The following is a 16971-nucleotide window of genomic DNA, read 5'->3' on the forward strand; positions in this document are numbered from 1 at the left end:
AATGGAACAAAAACTGATGGTGCACTACTGTACCTTTGAATGTTGGCTCCAGAATCTCACTACTGTACCTTTGAATGTTGGCTCCAGTGGTCTCAAACTCATGTCCCACTAATCACTTTATGAAGATGTTCTACTAAGTTTTTTTTTTTAACGGCACGTCATCATGACATTGCCCTTATCTCACCTCCAGCTTTCAACTAAGGTAGCTGTTCAACCATTTCAGCGTTCAAGTTATGTTATCCATCTTCTCTCAGAGCAATGTTTGCTCTATACTTGTTTTCAGATGCTTCGTGCATATAGCTGGTAACATATTCAGGGATGGGACATGCCCAGCTCCTATTGCTACGGGCACACATTCTTCCCTCCAGTCAATGGGCACTATTCTCAATCTGACCATTAGTGCCTGATCTGCTATTTCTAAAGTATTTGCCAAGTGAAGTATAATGCAAACATTATGAACACTGGTTTAGTGGTCTTTTGAATGAGAGATAGACCAATGTTTTAATAAATAGGTCCTTGGGTGTATATATCTGCATTTGTGCAAGTGCAGGTGTATGTCAGCTCCTTAGGATCACAAATACATAAAGGTTCAGCTCTCCCCTCCCAGATCTCCGATACCCATCCCAACCCTAGGGCAGGGGTGTCAAACGCCAGCCTGCGGGCCAGACACGGAAGCCGCGCCCACACAATTGCTGGCAATGGCAAAACCATCCTGATACGTTGCGCGACGTCAAATGACATTGCGAGTTTGACATGTCTACCTTAGGGTAACTAACCTGACAAATCATGGTGCTTTTCCTCTGCTGCTCTGCTCCAATAAAGCCCCAACTGAGAATATGTGAGCACAGTGCAATGTGAGAGTCTCCGGTGCCATGAGGCTACCTCTCTTGTTGCTGTCCGTCTTGGCCATGAGGGGGTGTCTTGGTACGCAGCCTCCCCGAACCGGTCTCTCAAAACCTCCATAGTGTATTGTCCGGGCGCAGTGGAATAGCTTCATTCCTCCTCATCCTCATCCTCCTCAGTCAGCCGCCTCTCCCTCCATTCCATCCCCTGACCCCCGGGATATATGCCCATCCGGGATCCGGGTTGGCCAATGCGGGGCTGTGCCACCACTCCCCTGATGCTGCAGGAACCCCAGCCTCCTGAGTCTCACTTACAGGGGCTGCAGGCTGTGTCTCCAACACCTTTGACCTGACTGCTGGCTGCACCTCTGGTTCAGGCATAGGCCCTGTTGCTCCAGCTGGGTCGGGCTCGTCTGCCACCGGGGAAGCCTCATGTTTACCCTCCGCCATCCCCGTAAGAGTACAAAGGCAATAGGCAATAGGAGGGGAACAGGAAAATAGGGAATGCTGACTTACTGTCAGTTGTCCTTTGTCTGCTGAAATCAAACTCCAGGAACACAGGAACAAATTGACCAACAAGAGTTTAATGCATGCAAAATGAAAGTCAGCACTGGGAGTGGTTTGCTCCCAGTGCCTTACATAGATGTTCCCTGCCCTCCAACCTCATCCCAATCAGCAAGCCAGCATCCGGTCTGGGCAGGTAAAAGCTGCAGTTCAATTTCTGACCCCGCCCCTCCGGACGCATCACTGCAGCCATTTCTCTGTCGGGTGCCCTCTCTGGACCAGCTGTCCTACTCGGCAAATATTCACTGTCCAGCTGCCTCGCCCAACAACTGGCATTCTTCTCCTGGCCGCCAGCGTTGCTCCACAGCATGTGAGGGCGTCGGGCGGCCCCTCTGAAGCTCAGCAGCTTCACGCGGCAGTTGGCGTCCTCCCTGGCTGCCGGAAGTGTGTCAGGTGGCATCAGGTGATGTCCCCGACGCCCAGCTGATAGGCGCCATAACCGGCTTCCTCCCCAGCTTCCGGCAACAAGGGAGAGGTGGCCGCAGTGAGAGGCAGCCCCTCCGATGCCAGCTAGCCCATCTCTGATGCCCAGCTGGCCTTCGGGATTCAGGCGGCACACAGGGGTCGGCTGTGGGTGGCACACGGATGTCGGCTGCTTGGCTGCTACGTTCCTCCCCCCCACCAGTTCATGTCAAGCCCCAGGCTAATGGGCGATATCCTCCCCACCCTTTCTTTTCCTATGCTCACTAGCTGCTCTCCTTGACCTGTCTCCCAAAGCAAGCCCATGTCTTTGAGGCTGCCAGGACCGCCGGCCTTTCTGTTCACGATGGTGGCATCTGGAGGAAATGGGAACAAGGCCCCACTTTTTCTTGGACTGGGCAAAGCATTTATCTTTCAATCTCACTCGTCTTTCCCCACCTGTAAAATGGGAATAATAGCTGCTTCCTAATACCTATTTTTGTCCCCCTTTCCCAGTCTCTTCTCTTCCTGCTGCTCTCTAGAGAGGTGTCAGCCGTGTTTCAGGCTGGCTGCCACAGGAAGTAGTCCCTAAACACAGCTGACAGGTACAGAAGACAGTTTCTCAGTGTAATCAGAGAGTTTCTTTCCATTTCACTTAGTAATTTGCATCTGAACTAATGCAAACATGAATGCAAGACTTGTACACATTTAGCAATAGCAGTAGCACTTAGACTTATATACCACTTCACGGTGCTTTACAGCCCTCTCTAAGCGGTTTACAGAGTCAGCCTGTTGCCTCCAACAATCTGGGTCCCCATTTTACCGAACTCGGAAGGATGGAAGGCTGAGTCAACCTTGAGCCAGTCAGGATTGAACTCCAGGCTGAGGGCAGAGTTTACCTGTAATACTGCACTGTAACCAATGCGCCACCAGGGTTCACAATTGAGAGATTATTAACCCCACCCACCCTGTGATCACCTTTCCAGTCCCAGCTCATATTAAAGAATGTGATGGGTGCATATGGTCCCACCAGAAGGACAAAACCAAGGAAATCTGCCAACCGTTTCCCTTAGCTTGTCCTGAATTAAATCTGTAAGAATAGCACTCACTGGCCTCATTATTGGAGCAGAGTTCAGCCATCAGGATGACAAATACCATGCCAGCATAACTCTTCTGCCAGGCTCAAGGATTGGTGGATTTCATTTCAATGCAGCTGTGAAGAAAAGCCTATGGATAGCATTGAGCTGCCAAGTGGCTGGAGTCTGCACGTAATAAAATTCCCCTCAGCTGGCAGAGGAGAAATTTGCTCGTTCCTATCCAATTTCCTCAACCTGGGCATTCTCCAGATGTTATGGATTTCAATATCCAGAAATCTCTACCCATCATGGCCATGGCTGAGAATTCTGCACATCATGAAGGTGTTTAGCTACCTCATTCATCACCCTTTAATTTCAATGAAATCAATGAAACCACTTTAGGCCCAAGCGGTCTAATTCTGATTTATTTCAGATCGGCTATTCAGGGCCTTCCCACATTTTCACATCATTCAAGGATGATTCACAACATGCTCCCCCCCACCACTATATTACCATGGCACTAGTTTTATCTTATTCTCAGATGGTGAGAGAGTCATTTTTTAAGTTGTCCTTAACTGGGCCGGGATTTTAGTAGCATCTTTACTCTCTGTCCAAGGACAGCCTCCAAGTAGGTAAAGTCAAGTCAAATAGCTGCCAGTAAGTGCAAACAAGGCAACAGAAGGAACTGTTAGGAACTGGTAATGTCATGTCAGTATAGTTTTCTACCAAGGATAGGTGGCAAGCACTTCGTTCTTGCAATGGAAAACTGTTGGTCTAGGTCAGGGGTAGGCAACCTCGGCTCTTTTATGACTCAAGGACTTCAACTCCCAGAATTCCTGAGTCAGCATAGCCGACCCAGGAATTCTGGGAGTTGAAGTCCATGGGTCATAAAAGAGCCGAGGTTGCCTACCACTGGTCTAGGTCTACCTCACTGATTTCCCCCTTTATATGGAAGTGGAGATTAGATTCTCTCCATCCTGGAAGTTCCAGGATATCATCCCAGAAATAAGATAAAAATTTATACCTGCATATCCAGGTCCACATATCCATACGATTCTCTAAGAATGATAAAAGTAATCCTAATGTAGACTCTGTGTTACACAACTTTCGCTTTCAAAGCTGGTTGTTTTTATTGATTTAATTGATGCCACTCTTTGAAACCAAATTGTCCCAGGGCTCTTTACAGTAAATTTAAAAGCATGAAAGAAGTAATAACAATATATTTATTAAAATAAACAGCCAAAGCAGTCACCAGCCTGCTTGGAAAGTCTCGATGCAGCATATACATTTAAAACCAATATATTCATATATTAATAAGCCTGAGAGATCAAAAATATCTTTCTTTCCAAGACCATCAAATTTGTGTCAGGGGTATCTCCCTGAGGAAGACTTTCCAGTCCTTTCCCAATCCAATTCAATCCTGCCCTTCTTCCTTGTTAGTGATCAGTTGTTCACAGTTAAATATTAAAACATAGCTCCTATTTGATTACGTAGCGGTTAGAAGGTGACACCAAACTTTTCAGAATTCATCTTCATATCACTGTTCTTGAGAAAAAAAATAAAATTCACTGCAACAAACAGCAGCACCTGCAGCGAAGAGCAATGACACCAAAGCAATGTCAAGTGCATGATGCCATACAAATACCACCATTACACAGTTCATCCTGATGTCTGCCTGAAGTACCTGATTAACATAATTTGCATTATGATCTTGGAATGGACACTCTATCGTTCAATCCATCCTGCAAACTTCCAGGCAAAGGCAAACCCCCAAATCTAGACTAAGGTTCTTAACTGTTGCTACTCCTTTCTCTCCATGGATTCCATTTTATGCTTTATAGATTGAACCTATAAAGCACCATTATTACCTTTCACACATTTACCTTTCTTCCAATAATGAAAGCCAATAGCTTCTGTTTAATTGACCAAAACAGATATATATTGCTCTCTCTCCATCACACACTTACACAAACAGTGCCTCTAGATGTTATGTTTTCTTAAGATGTATTCTAGGTGAATTTAATAATGGATGCCAACCACTTATTACATATTAGGTCCACAACATCCCAACTGGTCATATTAAGTTGTGCGTTTTTGGTGTTTTCAGTCTATTTTTAAAAAAGCCCAATAAACTTAAAATTTCTCTCAAAATTCATGTAATCTTCGACTTATGACAATTAAGCCAGAAGTTTCTGTTGCTAAGTGAAACATGTTAAGTGAATATTGACTCATTTTATGACCTTTCTTGCCGTAGTTGTTAAGTGAATCATTGCAGTTAATGATGCCGTTGTTAAGTGAATCTGGCTTCCCCATTGATTTTGTCAGGTCACGAAAGGGGATCACATGACCCCAAGACATTGCAACCGTCATAAATATGAGTCAGTCGCCAAGCGTCCGAATTTTGATCACGTGACCGTGCGGATGCAACAGTGGTCATAAGTGTGAAAAAAGGTCATAATTCATTTTTCAGTGTTGCCGTAACTTTGAATGGTCACTAAATGAACTGTTGTAAATCGAGGGCCACCCATATTATAGTAATTATCAAACAAGCAAGAATTTATATAACTGTATTTTTTAGTACTAAATGTACTAAAAGTTTGTACTAAATGTACTAAAATTTCCACTGAAGGCGAGTCTCTTCTTGTGTATTTTTCTTGAAAGGAAACTGTAAGAGGATTGAACGAAACATATTAAAAATAGACTGTGCATTAGTAGTTGGACAAATATTTTGAAAATATATAACACTAATCTCTCTCAGATTTTAATCTTGTACAGTATGCCACCCTTACCCCACTCTTTTGCTAACAGAAGTTAGAAAAAAGAAGAAGAAATGTGCCTGATATGGGCAGCTAGTTGCTATCCTTACAATGGCATTCTGAAAATTCAGAAATTATTCCAGAAGTAGCTGTAGATGGAAAAGCATGTCTGATTTACTTTTCAGGGTTAGATAGGAATATAGTTTGGATTTAGGTTTAGAATATAATAGAATAGAATATAATTCTTCTAGTCCAGCCCCCTCTCAAGCAGAACCTATACTAGGGGTAATCAACCTTGGCTCTTTTGTGACTCGTGAACTTCAACTCCCAGAATTCCTGATGGCAAACCTTTTAGAGACCGAGTGCCCAAACTGCAACCCAAAACCCACTTATTTATCGTAAAGTGCCAACACGGCAATTTAACCTGAATATTGAGGTTTTAAGGTTAGGGTTTACATTAACATCTTTTATCTTAAAAGAAAAACACAATAACAGAGCTTTCAATGATACAAACAACTTTTTATTGAACGTTAAAAGTGCATTTGGCATGCTCCTGAACAATTAATGTGATTTTTGCTGTTATATGCATGCTGATAATTTGTCTAACCTTGGTTCATACTTTGTAAGTTTGAGAGCAACACATGCAGCACTCAGGTCATCTGTTAGTCTGTTTCTGGGGTCAGATTTGATATTATTCAAAGCTGAAAACAGCTGTTCACAAGCATAAGATGATCCAAATAAAGTAAGGAAAGCAATCCCAAGTGCTTTCATTGACTTAAAATGATTTGGAAGAGAATTCCACGCTTTAAGGATTTCATTTTCAGAACAAACTGTGCTGTCCTTCGTCATCCCTTCCATCTTCTCTAGTTTTTCACACAGATCACAGAATTTATTTTTCCAGATAATATTTTCTTGAAATTCCAGTAGCTCCATTTCCAGATTTCCTAAATCTAACCACTGTAAGCAGGAAAGATCAAGTTCTTCAAATTCGGCTTTATCTGGAGAAGTAAGAAAACACAGGGTTGTCTCCATCTTACAGAACTGTAAAAATCTGTTACTAAAATTCACCTTTGCAGCTGCTACAATGCTAGAAAATTCCTTGTAAATTTCCTGATGGCTTGTAGGATTGTCTGCAAGTGTAGAATTTTCTAAAAGCATTTTTAGATTTGGAAAATATTTCAGCTGCCCACTTTTAAGGTCTATTTCAAAATTCTGCAGTTTTCTCTCAAATGTTTTGATATCACAAAACATCCTTTCTGCTGTTTTTCCTACACCTTGTAATTGTTATGTTCAGTACATTGAAGTGTAGTGTAAAATCTGTAAAAAAACATGAGGTTGGTAAGCCAGGCCATATCAGTGAGCTGTGGATATTCCTGCCCTTTTTCATTCATAAACAGCCTAATTTCATCCAAGCAGGCTACAAATCTCCCTAGGACTCATCCTCTGCTCAGCCATCGGACATTATTGTACATAAGTAAACAATTATACTGTGCCTGAACCTCCTCAAGAAGTGCTTGAAACTGTTGACAATTCAGAGCATGACCCATGATGTAATTCACCATTTTTGTGACATCTTTGAGGACATCATCAAATTTTTTGCTGCTTTCCCTGGCACAAAGAGCTTCTTGATGTATAATACAATGGAACTGAATGACTTGATGTTTTGTTTCTTTACCAAAGAACTGTATGGAACCAGATGTTGCCCCCACCATAGAAGGTGTTCCATCACTAGTAGTTGAAACCACTTTTTCTGGTCTTATGTCTTGTGACAAAAAGGCCTCCTTCACAGCATGTTAGATATCTACCCCTTGTGTTCCTTCAGGCAAAGACACCAGTTTCACCAGTTCTTCTCTCATGATGTCACCAACAGCATAACGCAAAATTACTGCTAGCCTTGCATGATTACTTATATCTATGCTTTCATCCAAGACATGGAGTAACAGGCTGCTTTTTGTAAATCAGTGGTGAGTTGTTGACTAAGATCACTTGCCATACACTGGATTCAATCTTTAACAGTATTTCTGCTAAGTGGTATCTCAAAGATGTTGAATAATTTTATCTTTGTTTGGGAAATCATGAAAAAGAGAATCACTCCCAGACAACATAGCCGTTTTGATAAAATCCCCATCAGAGATGGGATTACCATATTTTGCTATGCACATTGATATTTGAAAACTGGCAGCTGTCAGATGATTTGTTCTGAAAAAATAGTTGGGTGTATTCATTTTTGGGTGTTCAAGGCTTGGAGTCTAGAAAAATACAAAATTAAAAAAGTTAATGCCTTTTCTTTTTCCCTTCTTCCCCTCACTTTTCCCTATTTCTCTCACCCTTCGCTCGCACCCCCCCCTACTCACTCACACTTTCCTCACAAAAACCTCCACTTGCTCTCACTTACTCCTCCATCTGTTTCAAAGGCCTCTCCCCTGGTCTCTCCCCCCCTCTCACTCTTCCATCTCTTTCAAAGGCCTCTCGCCCAGTCTCTCCCCCACTCACTCGTCTCTTTCAAAGGCCTCTTGCCTGGTTTCTGCCCCACTCACTCCTCCATCTCTTCCAAATGCCACTTGCTCGCTCACTCACTCGCTCAATGCTCCATCACTTCCAAACACCACTTGCTTGCTCACTCAGTGCCCTGTTGCTACTCTGGTGAACTCTGTGCTGGGGGGATGGCACGTGTGCCCACAGAAGGGGCTCTGAGTGCCACCTCTGGCACGCATGCCATAAGTTCACTACCACTGGACTATAGCATCACCATCACTTTCTACTACCCATTTCACAAACAATTATCTCAATTCTTTCCAAAATTTCCATAAATAACAAAGAAAAAACAGAACAGGTAATTTTATAGTACAGATATGTATGAAGATGGGCATAACAGAATGGCTTAGCTCACAGGTTGGCAACCTGCGGCTCCGGAGCCGCATGCGGCTCTTTGAGCCTTCTGCTGCGGCTCTTTGAGCCTTCTGCTGCGGCTCCCAGCCTCCTGACATTTGCAGAGAGAGACAGGGACAGGCACTCCCCCCCCCGTGTGTGTGTGTGTGTGAAAAAGAGAGTGGCCTCTCCCTGTTCAACGAGCTGAAACTGGCGGGGCTCCTCCCTTTGCTGCATCTCTGCAGGAAGCAGGAAGGGGAGGAGAGCCATTCTGTTGCAGAACAGCTTGAAGCCAGCTTGCCAGGTGAGTAGAAGATCGGAGAAAGGGGGGGAGAAAGAAAGGGAGAGAGAGAGAAGACAAAGAGAGAACAAAGAGAAAAAGAGAGAGGAGAAAAAGAGAGAGGTGCAGAGGAAAGAGAGAGAAAGAGAGGAAAGAGAGAGAGGGAGAGGAAAGAGAGAGAGGGAAAGAGAGGAAAGAGAAAGAGGAAAGACAAAAAGAGAAAGAAAGAGGAAAGAGAGAGGGTGGGAGAGGAAAGAGACAGGGGGAGAGGAAAGAGAGAGGAAAGAGAAAAAAGAGAGAAAGAGGAAAGAGAGGGAAAGAGAAGAGGGAGAGAGAAGAGAGGGGGAAGTGCAAGTGCCCCCTCTCTCACACACGCACACACACTGAGTGGGAGAAGAGGACTTGCAGACCAAGGGCAAAAAGAGAGAGGGGGAGAGGGAGGGAGAGACCCTTTTGACATCTAAAATGAAGATAACACTGCATATATCCTTTTTACATTTTTACACACACACACACACACAAATACCTATACCTACCTACCTATCTATCTATCTATCTATCTATCTATCTATCTATCTATCTATCTATCTATCTATCTACCTACCTACCTACCTACCTACCTACACCTATATATACTGTATATCTATAATAAAGGTAAAAAAGGATATATGCAGTGTTATCTTCCTTTAAGATATCAAAATGGTTTTGCGGCTCCATGTTTTGTTTTTGGTGGGAAATGGATCCAAGTGGCTCTTTGAGTGTTTTGGGTTGCCTATCCCCTGGCTTAGCTATTTATAAAGGGGAGGGACAGTATTAACCATGGAAACAGGAGCAAAATGAAAGTTTTGTTTTTCCCTCACAATCCTTGTGTGTCCCACTTGACATCTGAAGAAGAAGAAAAAACCAGAGGATTCCACTCATTGGGTACCTATAGATCGTTGTTTTCACTGTAAGCACTCTGGCATTTAGAATTTATTAGCTGGAGAAATAGCATATCATAAGGTGGAAAGATGGCATAGGTGTTGATATGGGCAAATCTCATTACATCAGCTTCTTTTATTAAAGGCATTGGCCTTTTCCATTATTTTTCTCCCTTTGCCCTTCATTATTTATAAAATCATTTCTATCTTTCCTTTCTGCCCCATCTGGAAACCTCAAGGCAGATCAGAAACAGAAGTTCAAACGCAAGATAAATCAGAGTAAAATAGAAAAGCACAAACTGGATTTGGCTGAAACATAACTCACAACAGGAAGAATTTAAAATCAATCTAAAAGCAGAGCAAGGGGGGAAAAAAGGCAAGCAAGCAAAAAAAAAAAAAAAAAAACCACAAAAAATGGGCTAAACACTGAAAGACAAGAAATTCCCTCACAGAAGGGAAGAAAATTGTTAGGCGAGTCATCATGCAAATAACTACCTTAATAAATAACAACAAATAACCTAGTTGCCACAACTAAAAACACCATCCAGATAGTTAAATGACAATGGACCTCTCTCTCCACAAAATCTACAGGGGTAGAAGGGCAAACGGGTAATTTCAGGTTTAGAATTTTTTTAGAATAAAAATAAAACTGAAAGAATATCTGCAAAAGCAGTTTTTTTTTGGGGGGGGAGGTTGTTAATAGGTCCAAAGCGCATTTATGATGGGATGATTTTTTGTTTGTTTTTTTAAAAGTCGACACTTTCAACCCTCTGGGGCTTTTTCAAAATGGCCTCCTTTGCCAGTGTTCCTGAAATTGCCAGGATGTGCTTCATCATATCCGGTGCACGGCTGGATAATGGAAGGTTTGCTGTAAGCCGGCTATTAAAATATAAATAAAGATAGAATGGAACCCCCATCCACCTTCTATGTGTGTGTTTTTTAATCTACCTGCTAGACCCATTCCATTTTTTTCCCAAAGACAAGAATAAAACGTTAGTTGACTTTTTCCAATGGCTAGAATTCATCCTGCCATGTATTCCCCCGAGATTAAAAGTCCCAAAGCTTTTTCTCAAGGCATTCACCATGGAAATTCCCTAGCCAACGTGGGCCCTGCTAGGACTCTGCATCTCTAGCAGCAACCTAAGATATTGGCACCAGCTGTGAGAATACTTTCCTGTTCCAGACAAGACTTTTCTTTTTTTTAAAAAAAATAGACATTATTTTCTTATTTTAAATAGATATCTACCCTTGATAATTAAGAGCTGTAGGAAATTTTTAATGACAATCACTTTGGTGAGCCAGCAGTTTTGTTCAGTGGATAGAATGCACCCTAAAGTTAGTAACATAGACTTTTGTAAGAGAGTATTCTGGGGTTGGCGTTCGCATTGAAGAAAGGAAAAATGTAGGATTTAAATTTAGATGAGGAGAAAGTGGGAAGGAAACAGAAGGTAATAATACAGATGCAGGTTAGGCATAAAACAAATTACAAGTATCTTGCCAATTAAAACAAGTGTAACATGTTAAAAAAACCTCTTTGTTTGTTGAGACAGAGATGGCCTGAACCTTTTTGATATATAAGAATCCAGCAGGCTTTTGTTGATAATGGCTTCAGGGCATCTCAAAAGGTCTTGGGCAGGAGTAGACAACCTTGGCTTTTATGTCTCATGGACTTCAACTCCCAGAATTCCTGAGCCAGCATGGTTCAACTTGGAAACCTCTCCCTTTTCCCTCAGCATGGCTGGCTCCAGAATTCTGGGAGTTGAAGTCCACGAGTCATAAAATAGCCAAGGTTGCCTACCCCTGGTCTTGGGGGATGCAATGGGCTTTTATCATGACAATTGTTTAGCTACTTCTAACCTGGTTCACCTGTAGCACGTATCTGCATAGCAACCCTGTCTTCTCCCTTGCCCCCTCCAATACAATGCCACATCATCCCACTTGAAATCCTGCATCAGTTTAGCCACTCCATGCCTCTCATAAAGCGGCCAATAGTTGAAGCCTTTTAATAAAATGTGTTGGCCTGAAAAGAGGCTCCCAGACGTCTCCCAGTGCATGCAAACTCACCATATACATCTTCTGATTCGTAGCCCATATCTCAAGAATAAAGTGCTCTACTTTGGCATCCTTTTTTCCTGTTAATTTTTCAACATGCATCTTCTAGATCAGCGGTAGGCAACCTTGGCTCTTGTATGACTCGTGGACTTCAACTCCCAGAATTCCTGAGCCAGCATGGCTCAGCTTGGAAACCTCTCCCTTTCCCCTCAGCATGGCTGGCTCAGGAATTCTGGGAGTTGAAGTCCACAAGTCATAAAAGAGCCAAGGTTGCCTACCCCTGTTCTAGATCCTCATATGAATAAAGAAAGCTGAGGACACAGGGTGTATCTACTCTCAACTTGTTGCCAGAGAAAATCAGGCTGTTTCCTGCTTTGCTCAGGTCCTTCTACCACATCACCACCAACTCTGGCAGGCACATTACTGTACATAAACAGGGAGGAAAACCCAAACTCATTCACACTGAAGATATTACCTAGTTCATTCATTCATTCACATTTTTGAACCGCCCATCTCCCTCAAGAGAGGAACACTGTTGGGTAATGAAATGTCTGCAAGCAAACAACCAAGCTCAGAGAGCACCAATAATGGCTCCACAGTGCCATTCTTCTGTTCTCTCTAATCCTCATCCCTCTCATAAATGAATAAAATGAATGCATCCATCTTAGATAATAAAAAAAAATCCCAACAATTTCTCAATTACTTAGAGCATGTTGCAGCTTGAGCAGAAATGACTATTGATGAGCAGCTTTAATCTTTCTGTGTGAGCATTACTGGACCAGTAACGGAAGGCTCTCCCAGGGAACTGAGACAGAAAATTCTCCTTTATAAAGTAGGGGAGGGGAGAACTCAGATCAGCCTAGTGGGCCACAGGTTGTAGAAGGAATTTAGCACAATGCAAAACTGTATTGCATCTGCTGGGTCTGAGATGAGATCAGTTTAGTTCTGAGACACTAACGGTACAATTGGACAAAAAAAATACAATTTCATTCAAGTGCAACACAGTCCCTGCTACTGAAATAATACATGTGCTCTGATCAACAGCAGATGGCAGCCAAACCACTGGGCTATTTTTATCATTTTTTAGTACTGAATATGGTAAAGAGGTTAAAAGAGTTTATTTGTCAGTTCTGAAAGCATTCAAGCTCTAGAGTGAGGAAAGAAAGGAAGGAAGGAAGGAAGGAAGGAAGGAAGGAAGGAAGGAAGGAAGGAAGGAAGGAAGGAAGGAACTGTTTTATTTTCCAGGCCTCTGTGTATTTCAAAAAGGATTATGTTCACACTGGCTGAGGAATTCTGGAAGTTGGAAGTCCACAAGTCATAAAAGGGCCAAGTTTGAAGACTCCTGATATAAAGGTTGTTTGTACATACTCTCCTTAAGTAAGGCACACTCTTCTGGTCTGTCCTCAGTGAGGCTTAAATAAGAACTAGGGACAACATGATAGCAGTGTTCCAATATTGAGGGGCTGCCACAAAGAAGAAGGGGTCAACCTATTTTCCAAAGTACCTGAAGGCAGGACAAGAAGCAGTGGATGGAAATTAATCAAGGAGAGAAGCAACCTGGAACTAAGGAGAAATTTTCTGACAGTCAACCGGTGGAACAACTTGCCTCCAAAAGTGTTGGGTGCTCCAGCACTGGAGGTTTTTTTTTTTTAAAAAAAAGATTGGACAACCATTTGTCTGGAATGGTATAGGGTTTCTACCTGAGCAGAGGGGCTGGACTAGAAGATCTCCAAGATCCCTTCCAACCAGTGGTGGGATTCAGCCAGTTCGCACTACTTCAACAGAACCAGTAGCTAACTTTTTGTTGCCCAGGCCCAGAATGGACTTCCAGAAGCAGCATCCACACAGAGAACTGGTTGTTCACATATCTGAATCCCACCACTGCTTCCAACTCTGTTACTGACTCAAGCAAACTGTATGGTCTGTGCTTGTAAACTGGATCATGGGGGATTTTGCTCCTTCGGGCTTTCTGTATTTTTTTCCCTACATTATCATTATCAACAACAACAAAATGTTCCTTTTCTTATTTTCCGAGGGGTCTTTAAACATCACAGTAAGTTAGCTGGCTCACTTTTAATTTACACCAAACTGTGGTTAAAATAATTATAATTTGGAGAGGTGTTATCACCCAATACTCCAACCAACAAGTGTGACGTGAACAAATAGTTAAGGCCTTAATTTCTTCTTCAGAAATTGCTGCCACAATTTAAAACATAGTAACAGAATCCCTGTACCTTTAAAGACAGAGAAAGGAAGAGTACATAAAAATGTGGGAAATTCTCTCTATTGCACCTGACAAAAGCTTATCTACTAATAAATGTCTTTCTTCTGCAAGACTTCTTGTTAGTTTTCCTGCAACCTAGATATGTCTGTAGAAATTTACAAATTTACAAACGAAATCAAAACTGAAATTAAAGAGCATTTTGTTTCCAACTTTGACTTTAGCAAACCATGGTGTGGCCTGGTATCTAAATAAGGCCCTGCAGTTGTAATTGGAAAGAACACATTTTTACAGCATCAAAAAAACAAACAAACTTGCACCTAAACTTAATAAGGAGGTTGTTGCCAGGAGGGGCTCTACTTAGCAAAGAAGTTGTGATTCTTTTTAGAGCAATGCAGCCATTTCTTCCAAAGGAGCAACTGTTACGGGAACAGGAAGTAGTTTCTGTGGACAGAAAAATGCATCAGTTGTTGTATGGCTGGTATATAGACTATTTTCACTGTATTTCCACTTATTCCATATTTATTTATTGGCATATTATGAGAAAAGCAAGAAGCCAAGGTAAGGATTTGAATGAACCAGTAGGCTTTCTCTCACTGCTCAGTTCCTTTTAACTACTCCCACTTTCAGAAGATTCGAAGGACCTGAGGGACAGGTTCAGTCTGGGGATCTCCTTGGATTCTGGGGTGCTGTTGAAGGAGCAGGCAAAAATAGTGACCAGGCGGCTTTATGCCCAGCTTTGCTCTGTATACCAGATGTGCCCATACCTGGAATAAAATGCTTTGAGAATAATTATTCATGCCTCTTCAAATCTCAGGATGAGATTGCTGTAATTCACTCTACATGGCAGCTACACCTGAAGACCATCTGGAACAGTGGTTCTCAACCTGTGGGTCAGGACCCCATTTGGGGTCGAACGACCATTTCATGGGGATCGCCAAACGCAGTCCGCCATTTTTTCCCCCTTTTCCTTAGCTGTGCTACTCCCTTTTATTCTATTGGCTTTTGAAAGCCAATAGAATAGATTCTCTTGAATAGAGTCTAATCTATTGGCTTTCAAAAGCCAATAGGAATTGTCCAGGCTATCTCTGACCTGCTGAGCCCTCCAAAAGTCCCATTCTGCAAACGGTGCTGCACCAGTTGAGTAGTCCTCGACTTACGACCAGTTGGGGGTCACGGCATTAAAAAGGTTGAGAACCACTGATCTGGAAAGTTCAAATAGTTCAGAATGCAGTGTCCTGCATACTCACTGCAGTTTCTGTACTGACATGTTACCCCCTTGTTGCAGTGTGTTTCAAGTGCAGTTCAAATGCTGACTGCTATATTTAAAGCCAAATGACTTGGGAACTGGGTATCTAAGGAACTTATTCCAAAGCGTCTCTGCCAAGGCAACTGTATGGTCAGAGAAAGCCTTCTAAGGGTCCCAACCTGCTAGGAAATGTAGCAAGGAGGCCCAATATTGAGTGTTCTTGATGATAGCTCCCCTCCTATGGAATATTTTCCTCCAAAGGCAAGGATGGTTCCTGTTCTGTCCTCACTACACGTTACTCTGTGTGCAGCTTGACATGCAGCTAAGCCCACCTATCCTTCAATAAAACAGATCGTGTGCGTACATCTGGATGCTTTATTAAAGGAATGGGATAGGTGAAACTTGGAAGAATAGAAATACATGCAATAAGAACTCAAATACAAAATGAGCAGATAAATCTAAATCTCACCAGCGATGCTGTACGTATGGGATGTAGGTTTTGTCCTCAGATGACCACGTGCCACAGATTAGGCTGGATTCTTCCCGGCGCTCCTGCTTCCTTCCATATGCTAAAGGAAATGGAGCCTGGCTTCCCAGGACGCACTTGTTCTGGGAGTGAGGATTCATGGGTAGATGACTCTTAAGAGGGGCTGGGTCAGCTTCTAAACAATTCAGATTGGTATTCCCCCCCCTGGCCACTAGATGGTGCTAGAGAACATCTAAGGAAGAACTTAGTTCTGTTGTTTTTACAAACTTTAACTTCAATTTTCCTGACTCTCCGGGCCTTACTTAGAAGAATTTTGACGATGCGGCTTAGGGGGCCACTCATTCCTCTGAGACTGGCAGTCTTTCGTAAGAACAATATCACCAATTTCAAGTTAGGTCTGTTAATTTGCCATTTGCTCCTAGTCTGCAAAGTGGAGATATCTCCACCTATCCAAGAAGGTATTTGCAAGACTTTGTACTTGTCTCCACTGGCGCAAGTATAGGTCTTTGATACCAAAGTCTCCAGAAAAAGCACTGACTGCTTCAGTTTTCTGAGTGAGGAATGTTGCTGGAGTGAGCAAGAAAGGTTCATCTACGTCAGTGTTTCTCAATCTTGACTATTTTAAGGCATGTGGACTTCAACTCCCAGAATTCCACAGCCAGCAATGCTGGCTGTGGAATTCTGGGAGTTGAAGTCCACATGCCTTAAAATGGTCAAGGTTGAGAAACACTGATCTACGTCATTTGAGGCAGGAGTTAGAGGTCTGGAGTTAATAATAGCCGATACTTCCGCCATGAAGGTTATCAGACTCTTCGAGGGTAAGTCTTGTAGCTCTTACTTCTAGAAAGATAGAATCAAGGATTCTGCCAGTTATGCCTATCATTCTTTCCCAGGCCCCTCCCTTGTGAGAAGAGTGAGATAGGCCGAAAGTCCATGTGCTCTTTTGAGGGGACTGCAGACACGTTTGAGGGCATTGATTTCTGTTGTGGTTATAGCAGTGTGTTCTTCCTGCCATGCTCACTGGCACTGTGAACGTGCTGTAAAGTCCATTGAGCTGGCCCTGGATGTAAAGCTGTGCTGTGGCCTGTGCTGCTACATTCTGTGCATTTTATACCGACCTTGCAGTTGTTGGCAAAGTGAGGGACTGATGAGCAGTGCTTGCAGCAAATGTTGTTTTCTTTCAGGAAAGTCTTGCAGTCTTCTATGGCAGGGCTTTTCAACCAACGGTACGGGTACCACCTGTGGTACATTGGCACC

Source organism: Crotalus tigris, unplaced genomic scaffold (assembly GCF_016545835.1).
Source record: "Crotalus tigris isolate CLP2741 ecotype Arizona unplaced genomic scaffold, ASM1654583v1 scf7180000017733.2605024, whole genome shotgun sequence".
In the NCBI taxonomy this organism is placed as follows: Eukaryota; Metazoa; Chordata; class Lepidosauria; order Squamata; family Viperidae; genus Crotalus; species Crotalus tigris.